The 17,502-nt window shown below is 42.7% G+C and overlaps 1 pseudogene across 1 annotated transcript; it reads left to right on the top strand.

Annotated features, from left to right (window-relative positions):
- The first annotated feature begins 6,636 nt into the window (after nt 1-6,636).
- On the top strand, nt 6,637-6,885 carry LOC307178130 (diphthamide biosynthesis protein 3-like; annotated as a pseudogene). Its single transcript has one exon. The product of its transcript is annotated as a diphthamide biosynthesis protein 3-like (transcript).
- Nucleotides 6,886-17,502: the final 10,617 nt, after the last annotated feature.

Genomic DNA, 17,502 nt, shown 5'->3' with positions numbered 1-17,502 from the left:
AACAGATGCTCATTTGTTCATTTCAGTTTGATATGTGTGACTCAAGAGGCACCAGAGAGTCTGCCTCTTTCTAGATATATATTTGTCCTTTCCTTCTGCCACAGTGCTAGAAACTCCCGGTGGGAAAGTCATTCCTTTGGACACAAGATTTCAGCATTTGGAGGTCCCTTAGAGTGGAGTGGAGTCCAATTCTCTCATTTTAAAATTGAGGAATCATGGCATAGTTACATGTAAAATGATGGCTGTAAAAAAAAAATTATGGCGGTGTTGGAATTAGTATCTAGAGCTCTGGACTCTTAGCTCAGTGACTCATTCGACCTCCCTTTTGTCAAATTCCTAGGTCAAAAGCCAAATAATATCATATGTTTGACATAAGATCATAGGTCTAAAAGAAGAGGACATATCCTGGGCTGATGTCCTGTTCTGATGTAAAGTATATGTTGCATATAAGGGAATAACATTCTGTTGTTCACTATCAAATTAGCAGAAATCAAGACTCAGAAGGATGTTTTCTTTACTGCTTTGTAAAAAATATTAAAATTCACAATCTTAACCAGGCATGAAGCAGTAAGCAACAGTGATTGAGGAGTACAAGAGGTCTGGAATTAGCTGCTGGGGGTTGAATTGTGCTTCTGCCACTTACTAGCTGTGACATCTTGGGCAAGTTACTCTTTGTACCTCAGTTTCCTCATCTGTAAAATGAGGTTGAGGGAACTTCCCTGGCGGTCCAGTGGTTAAGACTTTGCCTTCCAATGCAGAAGCTGCAGGTTCAATCCCTGGTCAGGGAGCTAAGATCCCACATGCCTCATGGCCAAAAAACCAAAACAGAAAACAGAAGCAATATTGTAACAAATTCAATAAAGACTTTAAAAATGGTCCACATCAAAAAAAAAATCTTTAAAAAAAATAAATAAAAAATAAAATGAGGTTGAGAATAAGAGGACCCATCTCATAGGGTTCTTGTGAGGATTTGATGAGACAGTAAACATAAAGCACCTAGAATAATGACCGACACATAAATGTTCAATAACTGTAAGCTAAGATTATTAATTGATATAGAATTATTAGCAATGAGCCAAGCCCACCTCCCTCTCCTATGGGGATCTCTTCTTACTACAAGTCACTGTTTCAAAAATCACACCTAGCATGTCTGAAGCAGTGTCTCCATTCTCAGAAGGATTCTGCATTTTCTTCTTAAGGTTGATGCAAGATGATATTACCCCTTGAAAACTACAAATGCCAGGTATACTCTGGGGAAAGTGGCCTGGTTGGAAATGGGACTTGAAGTGTTGACATGAGAAGAATGCTTGAACTGGACATGATTACCCTATTTAAGAGGGCCTCCAAGGAGATTATGGAGCCGTCTTGAAATAGCAGTTCATGTAGGGGGAGGACTAGAGGGCAGCTTATAATCAAAGCTACAAGGAGGTACATTTTTTTCTCAAGATAAGATCTTTATTTATTTATTTAAAATTTTTTTTTAATTTATTATTTTTGGCTGTGTTGGGTCTTCGTTGTTGCACGTGGGCTTTCTACAGTTGCAGCGAGCGGGGGCTACCCTTTGTTGCAGTGCGCGGGCTTCTCATTACGGTGACTTCTCTTATGAAGCTATTATCAAAGGGATAATAGCAGTGGCTTCTAGAGCCCACGCGCCTAGAGCACGGGCTCTAGGCGCTCAGGCTTCAGTAGTTGCGGTGCGCGGGCTCTAGAGCACAGGCTCGGTAGTTGTGGCACACAGGCTTAGTTCCTCCGCGGCATGTGGCATCTTCCCAGACCAGGGCTCTAACCTGTGTCCCCTGCATTAGCAGGTGGATTCTTAACCACTGCGCCACCAGGGAAGCCCAAGATCTTTATTTTAAACGCTTAATAAAGCTAAAATTAAATTTAAAAAGATTTTTTTTAATGAGTGAGCGTTGTCTAAAACAGTTGGGGGGATCTTGGGAAACAGTGGAGTCCCCAGCACTGGAGTTGGTCAAGCCCAGTTTTGGCAGCAAATGGCAAGGATGCAGTCAAGGGAAACACAAGATGGGAGTTGGAATAGGTGAGTTTCAAGATCCTGTTCACTAGATTTGTGATCTTAAAATCACTGGGCAGGGCTTCCCTGATGGCGCAGTGGTTGAGACTCCGCCTGCCAATGCAGGCGACATGGGTTCGTGCCCCAGTCCGGGAAGATCCCACATGCCGCGGAGCGGCTGGGCCTGTGAGCCGCGGCCGCTGAGCCTGCGCGTCTGGAGCCTGTGCTCCGCAACGGGAGAGGCCACAACAGTGAGAGGCCCGCGTACCACAAAAAAAAAAAAAAAAAAAATCATTGGGCTGGCAAAGTTTCTTTTGGAACCAACCACTCCCCTTTTCTGCCGCTTTTTCTAATTCTCATCTTCTACCCCTGTTGCTCCTCCATTCCCCAAGACCCAGTGACTGCTTGCTGCCATGGGTTACCCAAAGTCTCTTACCGAGGTACACATGCCCACCAGCTTCCCTGTTGCTCCTTCTATACACAAGCTTTAGTGTACTAATCCCAACCAGTTGCTAAAGAAAAAAAAAAGGGTAAGGCTCCTCAAGCTAATTCTTACTAAAATATAAATGACGAGGTCATTCACTTTATGTGTTCTCTTCTCATGGATACATCCCTTTAAAAGGAAATACTTGTTTGGTATAATCACAAACATATTAAAATAAACAAAGGCTATGAAGGGTACCAAAATATGCTTCGTTGGCATATGGATCAATTTGGCCATTGAAAACAAGCAGGCTTAGGAAAAGCTTGAAAACAGGACACAGATTTTCTTTTCGTAAAGGAAATGTCCATTTGTGTGTCTCCCTCTTCCTAACCAGGAAGAAGAGGACTCTTAACTTTTTTTTTTTTTTTGGCTGTGCCTTGAGGCTTGCAGGATCTTCTTAGTTCCCAGGCCCTCAGCGCAGAGTCCTAAGCACTGGACCATTCCCTTAACAACTCTTATTAAAGGCGAAGGCACCCACTTAAATCTACATAACAAACCTTACCAAACAACCCTTGTTTACTGCACTTTTCCTGGTCGCCTTCCCATAACGTACTCCTCTGCCCAGAAGCCCCAAATTTCTTCTCCTTTGTTTAGCCTAAGATGGGGTTATCAGCCCAAATGCTAGCTACCCCTTTGGGTAGCTCATCGCTGGGTACTCCCATAGATGCATGTGCAACACACATGTTAATATACATCTGTTTTTCTTTTGTTAATCTGTCTTTGGCCAGTCTAATTTATGGGGTCCTAGCTGGAGAATGGAAGATGGGTAGAAGAAAAGATTTTTCCTCCCCTACAATTGGAAAGAAGTATGCAAACAACAATAACTTTTAGGTTGGCAGGATTAAATTTTCTTTTATAAAAATTCCCTTAAATACTGCTCTTGTAGTACGTTTACTAAAAACAAAAGCGTGACACTAATGCTCATTTTGATCAGAACATGAGTAAACTGTGGAAGAGGAAAACTCAGAGAGAGCAGAGAGTATTAGGGCCCTTTCCCAGACATCTTTCTGTCTGACCTGTATTAAACTGTCCTAGGGAACAGTGGACCAGGGTGGCTCCTGGACCTGACCTCCAGAAGATTTATTCAACCTGCTTTTTTTCCTTCAGTGTTTTCCCTCTCTCCCTTTCTTCTCTCCACTCTAGAGAAAGAATGTTTCTTGTTCTTAATAATTTCAATTTTAATTGCAGAAAGTTTAGGGGGTCTTTTCAGACTATTCTCAGCTGGGTAGATCCTGGAAAATGACTAGATGCGAATGTAGGAATGGGGATGAGGGAGAAAACTCTGCAGTTGTGACGTACACCAGTGAAAGAGCAAAGGCAGGGTAATCTGGCAGGAGATGAAACACTCCAAAGGACAAGAATTGGACTAAACTATACTTTGTGGATTTAGAGGTAGAAGGTTCACGGTACAAGTGGACAGGCTGTGACTAGACTGGGAAAGAAAGACAAGATTGCAGTGTATAATACAATAATGAGAAGAAGGCAAAGACATTTCCTGCTCACAGAATGCCCTGTGTTCCTCCTTATTTCCTAGCTCCCTTAGAGTTAGGCAGGGCCATTTGACTAGTTTTAGTCAATGGGCTGGAAGGAGCAGAGATAAGTGTCACCTTCAGGCCAAACCAACCATTTAAGGGCGACTGCACGACCCTCCAGCTCTCTCTGCTCTGTTGTGCTGCACATAGGCTGGGTATTAAGGTGGCAGAGCCATATGTTGGAAAGAACCAGGTTCCCAAGTCATTGCAGAGGGAGAACTAACCAGAGAGGTGCTGTCCCTGCAACAGATTTCAGGTGAGTGAGAAAGTCTGGTTTTGTTCAGTGCAATAGACAAAATATTTATGTTCTCCCCCCACGCCCCCGCCCCACCCCCGCAACAATGAAATTCATATGTTGAAATCCTAAGACCCTAGATAATGTTATTAGGAGGTGGAGCCTTTGGGAGGGGCTCCACCCTCATGAATGGAATTAGTGCCCTTGTAAAAAAGACCTTGCTGCTTTCACTGTGTGAGGTTACAGTGAGAAGACTGCTATTAATGAAGGAGATTCTCAATAGACACCAAATCTATTGGCATCATGATCTTGGACTTGCCTGTCTCCAGAACTATGAGAAATAAATGTTTGTTGTTTGTTTGTTTGTTTTTGGCTGCATCATGCGGCTTGTGGGATCTTAGTTCCCTGAGAACCCAGGCCCTTGTCAATGAAAGTGCAGAGTCCTAAACACTGGAATGCCAGGGAATTCCCCAATGTTTGCTTTTTTATAAACTACCTGGTCTATGGTATTTTTTGGTTTTGTTTTGTTTTTTGGCCACGCCGTGCGGCATGTGGGATCTTAGTTTCCTGACCAGGGATTGAACCGTGCCCCCTGCATTGGGAGCACAGAGTCTTAATCACTGGACTGCCAGGGAAGTTCTGGTATTTTTGTTATAGCATCTGAATGCACTAAGAAATTAAGCCGTGGAGATACGGCGATTATTTTTTTCTTCAGCACAACCCAGCCTATCCTGACTAATACAAAAGGCACTACAATCATAGCATTATAGAAATCACAGATTATAAGACATTTACATTCAGCTGCAATTTGAAGAGGCTGAAGGGAGGAAGGAGAGCTACTGCCTAACCAGTCTAATATCGTAATCTTCAACAGTAAAGACCAAAGATACCACGTGCAGGTCACAGCCTTCCAGTGGGGGTCCTGGAGAGTCAGAGGACATGAAAGCAAGAAACAGATTAACGCTAAATCACTGCTCTGAATGCACAGCCTCTTCAGCTACATAATCCTTCCCCCAGAGAATTTTAGCCTGAAAAACTATCAGGGTCAAGGCAAGTGGAAAGACTGTTATAGGCAAAGTCCATGTTTTTGCTAAAGGCTTTATTATACCTAAGTTTAGAAATTGGAGACAAGACAAAAAAGAAAGAAACAAAATGGAGACAAGAGGAGGGTTGTAAGAGAATGTAAAAATAAATGGGACTGAGGAGTTTTTGGAGACAAGATCAATGGTATTAGTGTCATTGTTCACAGACAAGAGCAGAAAACACAGGGACGTCAAAGGGAGGCAATATAAATGAATAGAAGGACAAAGATGACTGATGTAATTTGGGTTGGGGTGTGATCCTTAAGGTCTCATTGGGCCAGGGAAGTCTATGATTTCTGAAGACATCGTATTCTATGCTGTATAGCATGGTAATTAAGCATGTGAGCTCTGGAGCAAGAGTAAGATGGATTCACAGCCTGGCTCTGCTGTGAATTAGTTTTGCAGCCTTGGGTAAGTTATTTAACTTTCCTGGTGCCTCTGTTTCCCCATCTGTAAAATAGAAATTAGAATAGAGCCCTCTTCGTATGGTTGTTGCACCAGACTGTGAGGAGTCTCTCACAACTTCCTTCCCCAATCAGCAAATAATGCAAGTTTCCCAAAAAACTCTCCCTCTCCCTCCCTCAGTGATCAGAGCCTCACTCAGAAGGTTGAGGAGGTAGTTTTTCCTTCCACACTCTAGAGCCAGAAGCAGACAGATGATCTGCGTATAGTTTTTGTGAAACAGAGGCAATTACCTTCACCAAATGATCCTGCTATCTGATTTGTAGTTTGACTCTAGAGTCAAAGGTGGAAGCGTTCATACTTCATTCTTGCTTATAAGCAGGGAAGATTCCCTGGGGGCCCATTCCCAATTAGTGTTATGAATATACTCTCTTAGCGCTGCATCCTCAGACACCTTTCCGCTTCTCATACACAGGCATAATGCATTACTTGCTCTGATTCCTTAAATCATTAGTAACAGGACAGTCATGACCTGAATCAATTCTTTTCTTTCCACCGTATTAGAGTATTGGTCTGGAATTATGATTTCTTTGGACCCCATAGTGATCCACCCCATGGAAGTGAAACCTGGGAATGAAACCTTTTTCAGAGTGAAGCAGCACACATGTGGTTAGGGCCCAGGCTCTGACCCTGTACTGATTGGTTTAAACCCTGATTCTACCTCTTCTAGCTATCTGACCTTGAGCAAGTTACCCACCCTCCATGAGCCCCAGTTTCCTCACCTAAAGAATGAGAATAGGCCCGGCTAGGCCGGGCCTGAGAAGTTGGACCAACCCCAGCCTGGGTAGGACGGGGGAGGTGACAGACCTCTACTGGCCCCAGCAATGATGGTGGTGTTTCACGATGAGGTAGAGATCGAGGACTTCTAATATGAGAAGGACTCAGAGAGGTACTCCTACCTCCGCCCGTGTGGGGGTAACTTCTGCATCACCTGGAAAGATTTGACAAATGGGGAAGATGTGGTGAAGTGCCCTAGCTGCTCTCTCATTATAAAAGTGATTTATGACAAAGATCAGCTTACGTGTGGAGAGACAGTCCCAGCCCCTTCCACCAGCAAAAAACTAGTTAAATGCTAAAGAAGACTTTAGGACTCCATAGCCTGAACTTTTGGGAATTAACCAAGCTGGAAAAATCAAATGCAAAGTCACTGGCTTCTTCAAGGGCAGAATCTTTTTTTTTTTGGCCGCGCCATGGGGCTTGCAGGATCTTAGTTCCCCTGACCAGGGATCAAACCCGTGCCCCCTGCAATGGAAGTGCAGAGTGCTAACCACTGGACTGCCAGGGAATTCCCGACAATCATTTTGTAGCTTGCTGTTCATTAGAGTGTGGATTCTTTGCATTGGCTGCAGAATTAAGGTCCAGTTGAAGAAGCAAGTCCACCACATGACATACCTGGATTTTGTGCTTAGAGCTTTGAATTGGAAGTTTTCTTAATTTTCCATCCGAACTTAAAGGAAGATAATTTCAAATCAGTGCTTTCTTTCCCTCAGTTTTATTTTTAATTTATATTTTTAAAATTAGTTTATTTATTTTTAAAATTTTGGCTGCACTGGGTCTCAAATGTCGTGCGCGGGCTCTTCGTTTCAGGCTTCTCTCTGGTTGCTGTGCACAGGCTTCTCTAGTTGTGGCGTGTAGGCTCCAGAGGACGCGGGCTCAGTAGTTGTGGTGTGCGGGCTTCTCCCTAGTTGCAGTGCGTGGGTTTAGCTGGCCCGGCATGTGGGATCTTAGTTCCCTGACCAGGGATTGAACCCGCGTCCCCTGCACTGGAAGCTGGATTCTCATCCACTGGACCACCAGGGAAATCCCAGTTTTATTATTTTTATATCTTACACCTAATTACTTTATTATCTGACAACAGCATCATCTACCTCAAAGTCATTAGGAATCTTAAAAAAAAAAGGGAGGGGACTTCCCTGGTGACACAGTGGTTAAGAATCCGCCTGCCAATGCAGGGGACATGGGTTCGAGCCCTTGTCCGGGAAGATCCCACATGCCGCGGAGCAACTAAGCCCGTGCACCACAACTACTGAGCCTGCACTCTAAAGCCTGCAAGCCACAACTAAAGCCCGCGTGCCTAGAGCCTGTGCTCTGCAACAGGAGAAGCCACTGCAATGAGAAGCCTGCACACTGCAATGAAGAGTAGCCCCCACTCGCCGCAACTAGGGAAAGCCCGCTCACAAAAACAACGCAGCCAAAAATAAATAAATAAATAAAAAGGGGGGTTGTTAAAAAGAAAGAATGAGAATAATAGTAGTATGTATATCATTAAGTGGTTATTCAGATTTAAAAAGTTACTGTAAGTAAAGCACTTTGTACCTGGCACAGAGCAATCTTTCAATAAACATTTGTTATTATTCATTTCTATGTAACAAATGAAGGATAAATATTGCCTGTTTGTAAATATCTTATTGACCTACAGATCACTTTTATGCAGATAATTCCTACATGTCTCTCCTTAGGCCTACCATCTCTTCTGAACCCCAGATAAATGTCCTTAATTGATTACTACATATTTTCTCTCTCGCTTTGCTTTCCATGAGATTCAGCATTACACCAAACTCATCTTCCTCTAGCTGGCTCCCTCTGATCTTCCTTATTTCTGTTGATATCATTATTGTCACAGTTTCTTAGGTATAATAATTTTGTCACCCATAGCTATAAAAAAACCAAACAGCTGACATTTATTATTTACTATGTGCCAGACACTGTGTTAAGTTTTTTTTTTTTTTTTTTTGCAGTACGCAGGCCTCTCTCACTGTTGTGGTCTCTCCCGTTGCAGAGCACAGGCTCCGGACACGCAGGCTCAGTGGCCATGGCTCACAGGCCCAGCCGCTCCGCGGCATGTGGGATCTTTCCGGACCGGGGCACAAACCCGTGTCCCCTGCATCGGCAGGCGGACTCTCAATCACTGCGCCACCAGGGAAGCCCTGTGTTAAGTTTTTATTGAATTACTTTATATAATCCTCACAACAGTCTTATGATGATACAGCAAATAGAGCAACTGAGGCTTAGTGATGTTGAATAACTTGTGCAAGTTCATATAATTAATAAGTGGCTGAGTCAAGAATCACCCCCACGTCTTTTGAAAACAGAGCTATGCTCCTAAGCACTATCATTGCTATAATACAGTTCTTCTCTCTCTCTTTTAGTTATATCTAATCATTTCCTGTCAGTTTATCCTAGGAATTCTATCACAAAATTTCCTTTGACCACTTTAATCCTCATACCTTGATTATTGTTGCCGTCAGCATCCTCCTAATGAGTTTCTTTTCTTCCAGCTTCTTGCTCTCCAATCAATCCTCCAAATTATAGCTAGATTCTTTACTGTCTAAAACAGAGCTCTCCCTATGTAGTGTAATCTTGGATCATCTCTTCCGATCTATCTGTAGCTCTGTAAAGTGAGTGAATGGCCTTGACATTTTTTTATTTATTTATGACAGTTTTTTTGAGTTATAGAATTTTAGGATATTTCTCATGTCACTGTCCTATCCCCAAAGCTTCAATGGCTTTCCATTAATTACAGCCTAAGGTCTTAACTTAGACTAGCATTCAAGGTCTGTCAGTAATCTTGGTGGTTCTATCCCCCACTGTTCTCTAGCACTTTATAGGCATGTATAATCAGTTTCTCAGACATTTTCTGCTTTTCCCTACTTACATCTTTGCTCTTGACTACTTTCCTGATATCCCAGTACCTACAGACTTATGTACTTATTAATACCATCTTCTTTTTGTGTATCCAAATCCTACCTCTATAAAATCTTTCCCCTTCTCTATCAAAGCAGCACAGTGACCCCTCTTTCTCTCTTCACAATAGTTGATATCGTTAATACAGTTCACTAAACATTATTCCCATTATTATTTTGGGAGGTGAATATATTTGATTAGCAGATTTTTTTTAGCAAGGGGTGGGTGGAAAGCAGTGATCTAATGTCTGAGGTAGTGAATACCCATTTTTGGAGGTTTCAAGCAGAGACTGAAACCCCTTGCTAAGGTTTCTGGAGAGGGGATTGGTCCATTTGCCAGTTAAGATTACTTTCATCTTTAAATTCTTATTATTTTATGATTTGGTGTGCAGAAATATTTACCTCTGGAAGCATGGAGGGTTGTGTGTGAGGTTGGGAAAGGAAGATTAGGGTGAGTCGTGTAATTAGGACAGCTTCCAGGAAGAGATGAGACCTTCCTGTTTACTACTGCCCATCCCTCTTCTCCAGCATTTGCCTGGGCAAGACCCTCCCCACCCAATAAAGCTTAAATCATGAACTGAAAGGAACCTCACTCTAAGACATGGTCTTGCAGTGTACCAATCAACAGCACTGGAATCATCAAACTCTCAGGATCCATCCCAGAACTTACTGAATCAGAATTTGCAGTTTGGGTTTCCTGGGTGGCACAGTGGTTAAGAATCCGCCTGCCAATGCAGGGGACACGGGTTCAAGCCCTGGTCCGGGAAGATCCCACAAGCCACGGAGCAACTAAATATGTGTGCCACAACTACTGAACCTGAGCTCTAGAGCCCGTGAGCCACAACTACTGAGCCCACACTCCACAACTACTGAAGCCCGCACACATAGAGCCCATGCTCCGCAACCAGAGAAGCCACTGCAATGAGAAGCCCACGAACTGCGACAGAGTAGTCCCCACTCACCGCAACTAGAGAAAGCCCACGTGCAGCAAAGAAGACCCAAAACAGCCAAAAATAAATAAATAAAATTAAATTTAAAAAAAAGAAATAGAATTTGCAGTTTAACAAATTCCCAGTGATTCATTTGTACACAGAGGTTTTAGAAGTCCTAGTACAGTGGACCCCAAACACTAAAAAGGTGCTTTATAAATAACTCTAGTGAGCTGATATTTAATGTACCCTCTACCAAAAAAAAAAAAAGAAGAAGAAGAAGAAAAAAGAAAACTAGGAGTCAACATCTATTTTTTTTTTCTCTCATGCCCCACATCCTATCCATCAGCAAGATCTGTGTATAGGCTTGAAACCACACAACTCATATGGGATTCAAATGCAGCCAAAACTCAGATTGGGACTTGAACCCACAGGCTGAGACTTTTACTCAGCCAAAACTCAGATTTGGACTCAAATCCACTGTCTTTTCATTAAAACCACTCACCTAGTGTCAGGACTTACTGAAGCTCAGGTTCTTTATGTCTCAGCACAGAAGGAACTCTGTGAGAGGCAAAGTGATGGGTAAGGAGTAGATTTATTAATATAGGATGCTTGTGAGGGATATAAGTGGGCAGGCAAGGGGCTCTGCCCTGAGAACTAAGTGAGAAGGCAGGTTTATTTAGGGAGATACACACTCCATGGACAGAGTGTGGGCCACTTCAGAAGGTGAGAGGCCCTGAGAGATACACATTTCATAGACAGAATGCGGTCCATCTCAAAAGGTGAGCACAGCCTGGAAATACGGGGTGGTTAGTTTTTATGGGCTGGGTAATTTCATAGGCTAACAAGTGAGAGGATTATTCCAACTATTTTGGGGAAGGGGTGGGAATTTCCAGGAATTAGGCTACCTGCCTTTTTTTGGCCTTTATAGTTGGCCTTGGAACTGTCATTGTGCCTGTCGGTGAGTTGTTTAGCATGCTAATGTATTACAATGAGTGTATAATGAGGCTCAAGGTTTACTGGAAGTTGAATCTTCCACCACCTTGGGCCTAGTTGGTTTGAATCAGTTTATGTCAGATCCTCAATGGCTATGTCATTCTTTAAGGGTTGTGCCCTGTCCCCTTCCCTCCTGTTTCAGGCTCAACCTTAAATATATACCCTGTAACTAACTACTTTTCTTTCTCTCTTTTGTCACCACTTATTGCAAACCACCATCATCTCCCACTTGGACTACTGTTAACAGGGAAGAACAAAATCTGACTCCATGTTGGATCTGTTGCTTTTACTTTGACCCGTACTTTCCATTGCTTTTGTTCTGTCTATAGCTATAGGCATACATAATGGTCTGCCTTGGGGAACCCTGCTCCTCTGCCTGAATGTTAAACTAAAGTGCCTTTGTTCAGCTCTCAGTGAAACACCCTGACCCTGTCCCCCTGTGAATGGCAGCAGAAAAGAAAAAATTAACACATTCCCCAAGGCTGGCCAAAACCAGGAGATGTTTTGCAAGACTTATGGCCTTTTTACTTTACTTCCTCACCTCCTCCCCGTCTCTGTTCTATAAAAGAAGCTATCATCCACACCCTGATAAGATGGTACTCTAGGACACTAGTCCACCATCTTCTCAGATGCCTGGCTTTCCAAATAAAGTCGCTATTCCTTGCCTCAACACCTCACCTCCCAATTTATTGGCCTGTCATGTGGTGAGCAGAGTGAGCTTGGACTCGGTAACAAATTTGGCTTAGCCAGCCAGGAGCCTTGCTGCTTGTGGCTAGCCAGCCCTAGTCAGGGAATTTTGGGGCAAGGCCCTCGCAGCTGCCAGGACCATTTGTCCTGAGGATCTTCCCTTCAAAATTCCCTGAAGCGGCACTGGCTACCCCAGCACTTGGCAGTTGGAGCAAGGAATTGACAAACTTCTGCGAGTTGATGGACTCGACCTTTGTAGGGTAAATCGTTCTGGTGTGTACAACGGGGGACAGATTCTCCCCTCAATTTGGGTTTTCCCTTTACAGGACAAGCCAATTTGTTTTGCATTTGATTGGGGTAGCCTGTTGGAGAGGGGAGTTGTTGTTTGACTCTACCTGATTTGGGAACCAGTTCATTTGCTTTTTGTTTTGTGTGCATCGATGTTGGAATTTGTGCTTTTTGCACTGGAATTTGTTTGTGCTTTTTGTGTTAGAATTTGTTTGTGGCGGGGCTTCCCTGGTGGCACAGTGGTAAGAATCTGCCTGCCAATGCAGGGGACACGGGTTCAAGCCCTGGTCCGGGAAGATCCCACATGCTGTGGAGCAACTAAGCCTCTGCACCACAACTACTGAAGCCCGTGTGCCTAGAGCCCATGTTCCACAACAACAGAAGCCACCGCAGTGAGAAGCCCGCACACTGCAATGAAGAGTAGCCCCTGCTCGCCGCCAACTAGAGAAAACCCACACACAGCAACAAAGACCCAACACAGCAACAAAGACCCAACACAGCCAAAAATAAATAAATGTATTAAAAAAAATTGTGTCTTTTGTGTTTTGGTGTTATTAAACGTATAAAAATGGGAAATAGTCCCTCTATCCTGAAGGAGAGCCCTTTGGGGCGTATACTAGATAAATGGGCAAAACATAGCCATGAGCCTATGACTAACAAAGAGATGATATACTGTTGTAATAGAGTGTGGACCTAATATATGTTAGGATCAGAGGAGCGATGGCCCCTGAATGGCTCACTCAATTACAATACAATCTTGCAATTAGAAGTGTTTTGCAAAAGAGCAGGGAAAAGTGATGAGATTCCAGTGTAGAAGCATTTGTGCTGTTGCATCAGGAGGAAAAGGAGTCAGAGGGCTGCCACCTTATCGTACAGTGGTCTGGAAGAAAACCCAAGGGGGGACCTAGACAAAAGAGCTTAAACAAAATTCAGGAGATAAAACAAAAACCAAATGAGGATCCATTAGCCTTTCTACAAAGGGTTTATCAAGCTTATAGGTGCTATACGGATGCAGATCCTGAGGCCCCTGAGAATGTAAGGATGATAAATATGACCTTCATCGAGCAAAGTACCTCAGATATAAGAGAATTACAGAAGTTAGATGGTGCATTTGGAATGAACCCTTCTCAATTAGTATATGTTACCTTTGAAGTGTTCAACAACAGGGAACAACAACAGAAGCAAGAAGATGCAGAACGGAATACAGCTTTTCTGGCAGCAGCATTGAATTCCCAGAAGGCAAGTGACCTAATGGAAGGTAAGCCACCATTGGGGAAGGAACAATGTGCTTATTGCAAGGAGGAAGGGCATTGGAGAAAAGATTGCCCTAGACTAAAGAAAAAGAAAGAAAATCATAAAAAGGAGACAAGAGCCTCTCATATAGTAGAAAGAGAGGAACACTCTGATAATAAATGAAGAGCCCTGGGGACTCCCTTGAACTTGAGGCGTCCGATTCTAATTTCCCCACAGGAGCCCCAGGTAATCTGACAGTGGGGAGCAAGTTGATTGACTTTCTAATAGATATAGGTGTCACATACATATTCTGTGGTAAATACCAAGGTGGCACAGAAAACATCTCAGTCTATCCCAGTCATGGGAGTTTCTGGAGAAGTACAACCTCTAGAATGCCAACTAGGGGACCTCACCCTGAAACATCCAGAGCGTCCAATCCCCCTTTTGGGACAAAATCTCCTTTGTAAAAGGGATGCTGGGACACCTAATCTAAAACAATATCCTCTGAGACAAGAGGCCCAAAAGGGAATTCAGCCAACTCTGGAAAAGTTTTTGAAAACAGGACTGATTAAACCTTGTGGGTTACCATATAACACCTCTATCCTCCCAGTCAAAAGGCCAAACTCAGCAGAGTATCACTTTGTCCAAGATTTGAGGGCTATTACTGAAGTACTCCAAAACTTACACGCTGCGGAGCCTAATCTATACACTCTGCTCACAGCTATTCCGGGAGACTACGGCTGGTTTTCAGTCCTTGACTTAAAAGATGCTTTTTTTCAGCATTCCTATTGCAGAAGAATCACAGCAGCTATTTACTTTTAAATGGCAGGACCCAGAAACACAGGTAGTCCAACAGTATTGTTGGACCGTCCTGCCTCAAGGATTTAAGAATTCGCCTACCTTGTTTGGGGAGACGTTGGCTGGAGATCTTAGAAACAATACTGGATGAAGGACTCTTACTCCAATATGTGGACAACTTGCTCATAGTGAGCCCTACATATGATAAATGTCTACAAAACACCATCAGAACCCTGAACTATTTGGCCAGTTTTGGATATAATGTCTCCCAGAAAAAAGCCCAGATATGCAAACAGCAAGTCGTGTATATGGGCTTTGTCCTCTCCCAAGGACAGCGGGATCTTTTGCCCGACAGAAAGCAGGCAACTGCAGGCTTGGGAGCACCCAAGACGTGCAGACAACTGAGAGGTTTTCTGGGACTGTCAGGGCTCTGTCAGATTTGGATCCAAACTATGGACTCACAGTAAAACCCCTCTAGGAGGCACTGAAGGGACATGATCTTGAGCCCCTTACTTGAACTGAAGAGTGCCAAACAGCCTTTGAAACAATAAAAAGGAAGTTAGTCTCAGCCCCGGCTTTGGAACTACTGGACTTAAAGAAACCTTTCAAACTGTATGTACATGAGAGACAAGGCAGAAGCCTTGGGGTATTAATTCAAACTCTGGGGAATATCCCTGACCCATTGCCTACTTCTCAAAACGACTAGAACAGATTGTTAAGGGATGGCTCCCTTGCCCTGGAGCTGTAGCAGCTACTTGTGAGGTACTTCAGGGAGCTGAGAAGTTTACCCTGGGGCAACCCACCACTGTATGTTCCTCACCGTGTCCTTTCTTTGCTGGAACAGAAAGGGAGCTTGTTTATATTACATGTCTGTGTATACATTATACATATGAGCTATCTCTACCTCTGAAAAATATTATCAAAACTGAGTTTATAAAGAGTTTTATTCAATTTAAAAGTAAGCGCTTACAAATTAAATATAAAGAAACCAGCCAAAATGACTTTCAGGTTCATGGGTACTGGGAAATAGTCAATATTAAGTTGATACCTGGTATTAAAGTTTGTTTGTTGATCTAATTAATATAAACATGTCTTTAGAGTCATCAATATTAAGTATAATACTTTATTGTACCTAGGAATCAAATAAGACCTTATTACATCTGTTGCAAGGAAAATAACTTGATATAATTAAACTTTAAAGTAAATGTAAATGAGATAAGAACTTTTGGGTAAACTTTGTAAAAATAATTATATTTTAGAAATGTCTACTTGAAATGATCTTTCCAGGGCTTCCCTGGTGGCGCAGTGGTTAAGAATCTGCCTGCCAATGCAGGGGACACAGGTTCGTGCCCTGGTCTGGGAAGATCCCACATGCCGCGGAGCAACTAAGCCCGTGAGCCACAACTACTGAGCCTGTGCTCTAGAGCCTGCGAGCCACAACTACTGAGCCCATGTGCCTCAACTACTGAAGACTGAGCACCTAGAGCCCATGCTACGCAACAAGAGCAGCCACCACAATGAGAAGCCTGCGCACCACAAGAGTAGCCCCTGTTAGCCACAACCAGAGAAAGCCTGCGCGCAGCAAAGAGGACCCAACACAGCCAAAAATAAATAAATAAATAAAAATGATCTTTCCAGATATTTGGTAACTTCAAGTTCTAGAGTTATGCTAATTTAAGTGATGGAAGTTTATTGAATAGATAGATAAAATCCCCCCAAAAAACCCAAAGTATGTCTCAGAGCTGGTTGGTTTTATTTTTTCATTTTAAAAAATATTTTATTTATTTATTTATTTTGGCTGCACTAGGTCTTTGTTGCAGCACGCGGGATCTTTGTTAAAGTATGTGGCATCTTTTTTTAGTTGCAGCATGTGGACTCATAGTTGCAACATGTGGGCTTCTTAGTTGCGGCATTTAGACTTCTTAGTTGCAGCATGTGGACTCTTAGTTGTGGCATGCATGTGGGATCTAGTTCCCCGATCAGGGATTGAACCCAGGGTCACTGCATTGGGAGTGTGGCATCTTACCCACTGGACCACCCGGGAAGTCCCAGAGCTGGTTGGTTTTATGTTACAGAAATATCCAAGTTTCTTGGTGATTGCATTGTACTCAAATCTTTAACCATGCTATTTTAAGTTTTGTCTTGATGCTTTTACAAAATGAAGATTTTCAAGAAGACTCATAAAAAGGAACTTTTTTTTTAAACAAATATAAGTTTCTGATAGCATTTAGGTAATACCACTGGACTGGGTAACATATGACAAAACTAATGGAAAACCTGATTACTTTATCCAGATCAACAGGAATTAATTACATGGGACTGAGTGAACTGATGAATATGACTTATAACTTTATGACTTTGGGAAATATACTAGCCTTAATCTTTGTTTTCCAGAAAAACTCTTTCTCTTATGCTATGACCTACAAGTTGATAAAGTATACCCTTGTAAACAAAGATGAAACATTTACTCTTTTCTCTCTACCTGATCCTGCCAGAATTTGGCTTCTCCAGCTGGCTCTCCTGTGGACTTGATGATTTATTGTAACTGGATTCCGTGTTTTAATTTGTTCTTTGTTTCCAAATTGTTTACGTTTTGTGTCTCCCTGCTGCACTATGACTTTGTCAGTGTTACCAGCTGCATTACTTATATCCTGTCTATTTTATAAGATTGTTGTCTCTTACAGTACTCAGTGTGTAACCAGGCCTCCAACAAAATTGATGATGGCTAAACATCTTGAGGAAATAGATCATATTTATGACTTTTATAGAAAAATTCTAATAGTGTGATTCTAAGTGTGGGAAGAAGCAATAAGGAAAAACATTTCCTGGATCATAACAGACTAGTAAGACAGTGGGTCCAGAGAATTTTTAATTATCAACAGGGCCTAATCCGGAAACAGCACGTAGAGTGGCATATCAACAGGAATTTTCGCCTGATCTGGGATGACCTCAGCACCATGGGACAAAATTTGGTCATGAATTGTCTCCCAAATATTGGTCAAATTCCTGACCAAGAGGAGGATCTGAGAAATGGAATATTTCCTGCCATATCCATAAACAAAGGACGTCACAGTCATCA

Source organism: Stenella coeruleoalba, assembly GCF_951394435.1.
Source record: "Stenella coeruleoalba genome assembly, chromosome: 19".
Lineage (NCBI taxonomy): Eukaryota > Metazoa > Chordata > Mammalia > Artiodactyla > Delphinidae > Stenella > Stenella coeruleoalba.
This window is presented reverse-complemented; position numbering and strand designations above follow the sequence as displayed.